Here is a 6260-nt window from a genome sequence, read left to right on the forward strand (position 1 = left end):
GTTTAACACGTTTTTGACACTTTTATCACATTTTTGACACATTGAACACATTTTTTCATGTTTTTGGCATGTTTAATACGTTTTAACACGTTTAACACATTTTTCACGATTACGACACATTTAACACATTTTGACACGTTTTTCACATTTTTGGCATGTTTAACACGTTTTGACATGTTTAATATGTTTTTCACGTTTTTGACATATTTAACACATTTTAAACATGTTTAACATGTTTTTCACGTTTTTGGCACGTTTAACACGTTTTTAGCATTTTTAACACGTTTTTCACATTTTCTGTACGGTTATCAAATTTTTGACATATTTAACATGTTTCTCACAATTTTGACATGTTTTATATATTTTTCACACGTTTAATGTGCCAAAACGTGTTAAACATGCCAAAAACATGAAAACTTATTAAATATTCAAAAAACGTATTAAACGTGCCAAAATATATACTTGTCAAAAGGTGTTAACATGCAAAAAATATGTTAAATGTACAAAAATGTGTTAAACGTGTTATAATGTTAAAAACGTGCCAAAACGTGAAAAACGTGGTAAACATATCAAAATGTGTTAAATGTGCTAAAAATGTGTTAAATGAGCTAAAACGTGTTAAACATGTTCAACATGACAAAAATGTGTTAAACGTGCCAAAAATGTAAAAAACATGTAAACGTGTGAAAAACGTATTAAACATGTCAAAAACGTGTTAAACATACCAAAAACGTGAAAAACATGTTAAAAATATATTAAATGTGCAAAAACGTGTAAATGTGTTTAAATGTCAAAAACTTGTTAAACGTGCCAAAAATGTGAGAAACGTGCCAAATACGTGAAAACATGTTAAACGTACTAAAATGTGTTAAATGTGCTAAAAGTGTGTTTAATGAGCCAAAATGTGTTAAACGTGTTCAACATGGCAAAAACGTGTTAAACGCGCCAAAAATATGAAAAACGTGTTAAACATGTCAAAAGTATGTTAAACATGCAAAAAAATGTGAAAAACATGTTAAATATGTGAAAAACATGTTAAACGTGTGAAAAATATGTTAAACGTGCCAAAAACGTGAAAACCGTGTTAAACTTGTCAAAAACATGTTAAACGTATTAAACTTATCTAAAACGTGTTAAACGTGACAAAAACGTAAAAATCTTGTTAAACGTGTAAAAAACGTGTTATTAGTGTGAAAACGTGTTAAAGGTGTTAAATATGTCAAAAACGTGTTAAACATGTTAAATGTACCAAAACGTGTTAAATGTGCTAAATGTGTGTTAAATGAGCCAAAAACGTGTTAAACGTGTTCAATATGGCAAAAACGTGTTAAACGTGCCAAAAATGTGAAAAATGTGTTAAAAATGTCAAAAATATGTTAAACATAAAAAAAAACTTGAAAAACATTTAAAATATGTGAAAAACGTGTTAAACGTGTGAAAAACATGTTAAACGTGACAAAAACGCGAAAACCGTGTTAAACTTGTCAAAAACATGTTTAACGTATTAAACTTGTCTAAAACGTGTTAAACGTAATAAAAACGTGTTAAACGTGTTATTAGTGTAAAAACGTGTTAAAAGTGTTAAACATGTCAAAAACGTGTTAAACGTACCAAAAACATGTTAAACATACCAAAACGTGATTATTTGTTAAACGTGTGAAAAATGTGTTAGAAATGTAAAAACATGTTAAACATGTCAATAACGTGTTAAATGTGCCAAAAACGTGTTAAACGTGAAAAAATGTGTTAAACATGTCAAAAACGTGTTCGACTTGAAATTGGAAGATGATTAATTTATATTGGATTAATAATAGATAATTAAATTAAATTTTTATAATTTGAGTAATTTAGGTAACCCTAACCCAACTCAAATTAAAACCAACCCATACTCAACCCAACCCATATTTAACCCAACCCAAATTAACTTACCCAAATTAATATTTTGAGTTTTGGGTTAGGGTTGAGTTGGGTTAAACCCAAATTATGCTCACCTTACTTGGACATGCATCAGTTGGCTTTTGGCCTGCATCTTGCATTTGTTTCAGTTGGCGACCGCGTCCATGCATTGGAACGCTGGCGTCCGGCGTCCCATTCGGGCCTCGTCTTCTGTTCCGCTCCTGGGCTCAAGTCTTCCGCGTTTTGACACACTAGTGAGTCTGTTGACCAACTTGTTGGGCTATACTGGTGGTCCGCTGGGCTGGTCGGTTTTCGGGGACTTCGATGCACATTTTGTTTTTCAATTAATAAAATAAAAATAATAATAGATGTATATATTTAATGTATTTATTAATTTATTCATTTAATCATACACTTTGAGTTTTATTTAAATCTGGTCTAAAATAATTGTTTTTGAAATACTATCGATAGGACATTGTCTCCAATATACATAATTGTTCTAATTTCATGAAATGAGTCCGTATATAATTTTTAGAAAATAATTACTCGAAATTTATTTTCAAATAATGTAAAATTGGGGAGTAAAAAATAATCGTCTATACTTTTATTTTTGTTCGACCCAAAAGTTAAAAATTGTGAATTCAAATTTCGTGTACAAATGATCGTTTTGAAACTAAATTTTTTTTCTCTTTTTAAGCGATATTTTCTCAAACATCAATATTGAAGTTTTGTATCAAGGCTCCCTTTATTTCACACATCTCTAAAATTTACCTCACTTTTCATTTTTGGGAAAATCGTGTGATTGAAAACATTCGGCTTGAAGAGGAATTTTTTAAACATACTCGGGTGTATCTCATCGAATCGGTATACCTTTTTTTATGTTTTGGCTATCCAGATAAAAGTTTGAGTGAACAACAAATGATGATTTAATTATCTTAACCTTCACGAGTTATTATTATTTTTTTAGCCACCGAAGAAATATTTGATTAGAACGGTACAATTTTGCTTTTGCACTGATTAATCATTGTGATTTCAATATCTCAACTTTCATGCAATTTTTTTATTATTTAGTCTCTTTTTTTCCTTAGAATTCAAACTCGTATTTTTGGAGGTATGATATCCTTATTTGATTAAGTGATTTTAGGTTTGACTTTAATTTTTCACGAGCTTCACTTCGAAATATTCTTTTAGACAATTGTATGCTCGCTAAGAAATTCATTTAGATACATCATTCTCAAATATAAGAAAAATAATTGAGTTCATTTTGAAACAATAAATATAACCAAGATCTCATCATTGTCCTTGTATTCTGATTCCCTTTTCATTTTTGTTTTGTGAAATAGGGGTCAATATTTTCTCTCAATGCTTATTGACTTTGTGACCTAGATTACAAATTCGTAGGCTTCTCTTTATAAGAATGTCATGACGTAGTTCAATGCATTTGCAAATATTGTCATATTCTATGTTTTTTTTTTTTTGTTTTTTTTGTTTTACAAAAACGCCCTAATACTGAAACTAGGGTTTATTATTGTTAATGTTTTTTTTAATTTGTTTCCGAAAAAATGATTAGATAAACATTCCAAAATTAACACTTTTGAAGTTTAAACCAAACGTGACATGTGAACGTTCATCATCTTTATTTGTTTTTTTATAAAATGATCTTGACAGCTGATATAATATTTCAAAAGAAAAAAAAATTGTTCAAATAAATTGTGATACATAAACGTTTTACTTCAACTAATCATTAAGAAGTTTTATTTTAATTAAAACTACATTTTAGTGTCCTACATGATTATCAAGAGAGATTCATAGAGAGATTCTCATTTTTTTTATTATTATTATGATCAAACATAGCTAAAGATTGTTATAAAATTATCACATTATTATTTGCGGGGTGACCTTTTTAAATGTTGGGTTATCTGGAAAAAAAAAAAAAAGAATATTAAGTAATTGTAAGTACTTTTTTATATTTTAAATTTTATAAAACTAAATAAAAATATTTTTGTTAATAAATCAAATACGAAATTTTGTATTGGGCTTATTATTCACGATTTACAATGGTTAATTGTTGACACGATCAAATATTTTGTCGCGCCACCAACATAAAAATTAATCTTTTAGTTTTTTTTATTTATAATATAATTATTTAATACATTTTAAATTAAATTTCAATACTCAATAAATTTGATATATTTTAAATTTAAGTTCTTATTTTAATCTATATACGTACATGATCGGGTCATGGGGAAATTTGATGAAATGGCCCCCATAACAGGGGAAATTCCAAAAAGGGCCCGCGCCTACTAATGTTGGCAAAAAGGGCCCTTTTGCCCTGCGAAATGTCAGAAATACCCCTCTTGCGCCAGATTTTACGCTCATTGACGCGAATTACCAATCACGCGATTTAATCTAAATCGCGTGAGTTCATCAACGCGATTTAGATGAAACGCGTGATTGGCAATTCGCGTTTTTAAATGTACGTGAATTACCATCCACGCGTTTCATCTAAATCGCGTTGATGAACTCAAGCGATTTAGATGAAACACGTGCATGGTAATTCGCGTCTTTAGTCTTATATATAATTTTCCGCCCTAATTTAAAACAAAACCTCCCCGATTCTCCCTCCCACTCCGACTTCCAAAACCAGTCTTCTCAACTGCCAAATACCCTTCAACATAGATCAAGATCATCGTTCCTCGTCCAACATCATCGACTTTCCACTCTATTCGACATCATCGTCTTTTTCCGCCGTCTATTCGACATATTCCGGTGAGTTTAGGGCTTTAAGTGTTAGGGTTAGGTTTTAGAAGTGTATTATGTCGTTTATATTGATTTATATTGATGTATTTAGGGTTTAGGGTTTGGTTCTGGTTTCGTTTATGTGTGTAAATGCTTTTAGTGTGTATATGACGAGTATTGTATCAATGTTCTTATTCTGCATGCATGCATTTCACGCTTATTCATTCATTTCTCGTTTAAGAAATGGCATTTCCGTGTTTGTTATGTTCTTGTGAAGAAATGGTATTTTTGTGTTTTCTTTGACTGTGTAGGCTTAGGGTTTAACATTTGTTGCTTTACTGCTTAATTTTCGTCTGTTCTTATTTTGCTTTACTGCTTTACGTTTAATAGAATGCCAATGAGACAGGATGAGTTGTTGATCTAAGAAATGACACATCATATGCTTAATGTCTTTAGAACTGTCCATTACTGCACCTTAATGTATTACTGCACCTTTACTGCACCTTTACTACACCTTAATGTATTAAGAAATTTGCAAGCATTTCTCAATGGTTAATTCGATTTGCTTATTCCCATCTTCTTCCTTGTTTTGTAGATGGAGTCCACTATAATACCCGAGTTTGATGGGAGGGTATCCTGGAAAACCAATATGAGAAATATTGCTGCCAAGTTTGCGAAGATGAATCTAACTAAAAGGGTAGAGGAAACCCAATTCAGATTCTTATTCAAAGGGCACCCGTTACTGCGTTTCTCAGGAATGATTATACACCACATGCTCCTCAGGAAGTCCAGCTCAAATTCTATGGAGATGAAGTTCCTTGTGAATGGAGAAGAGCTGTGCTTCGGGATGAGGGAGTTTGCATTGGTTACAGGTCTCAATTTTGGGAGATTCCCTGCAGAGCAAACAATTTTCAACCAGGTTGAAGAATCTCCAACTTTGGTTCTTAAATATTTTAAACGTATTCCACTTATTAGAATAAGAGACCTTCATTCAAAATTCCTGTCCTGCTCTGATAGGGAAGGTGCATGGAAATTGGGGCTGGTATACCTTGTTTCCCATTATCTCTTTGCCCTTGACCCGAGGAGGATAATAAATATGAAACTCTTCAGCATGGTCGATGACATCGACACCTTCCTCAATTTTCCATGGGGAAAGGTGGCCTTTAGAGCAACCATGAAGGGTTTGACCAAAGAACTTGATCGCTACAGGAAGCTATATCTGCAGAAGAAGAACAAAGACAAAGACAAAGATGTCGATGTTTCTGCCTTTAGCGGGAGCCGGTAGTCAAGGAAGAGAATACCTCGTTTTTCAGGGCCCGGGAAGGGAGAGTGGCCGAGTGGTCAAAAGCGACAGACTGTAAATCTGTTGAAGTTTTTCTACGTAGGTTCGAATCCTACCTCTCCCACTCCCTGTCAGCTAGCCTCGCTTCTTTTCAGTTTTCCTTTTCATCTTCGAAGGATCCCATGATCCTGAACCGATCTTACCTGGGATCGCAAATCCCAAGGGTTCGCACTAGCCTTACAAGTGTGGACTTATGAGGTGATCCAAACGTTTGTCCCCAATCTTGCAATTAAAACGACGCTTCAAACGGAAGAGCCTGTCTGCCCAAGGATAATACAGTACA

General features: G+C 32.5%; 1 non-coding gene across 1 annotated transcript; it reads left to right on the top strand.

Annotated features, from left to right (window-relative positions):
- The first annotated feature begins 5958 nt into the window (after positions 1–5958).
- TRNAY-GUA lies at positions 5959–6041 on the top strand. The gene has a single exon. It is a non-coding gene; the product is annotated as a tRNA-Tyr (tRNA).
- Positions 6042–6260: the final 219 nt, after the last annotated feature.

Source organism: Impatiens glandulifera, chromosome 7 (assembly GCF_907164915.1).
Source record: "Impatiens glandulifera chromosome 7, dImpGla2.1, whole genome shotgun sequence".
In the NCBI taxonomy this organism is placed as follows: Eukaryota; Viridiplantae; Streptophyta; class Magnoliopsida; order Ericales; family Balsaminaceae; genus Impatiens; species Impatiens glandulifera.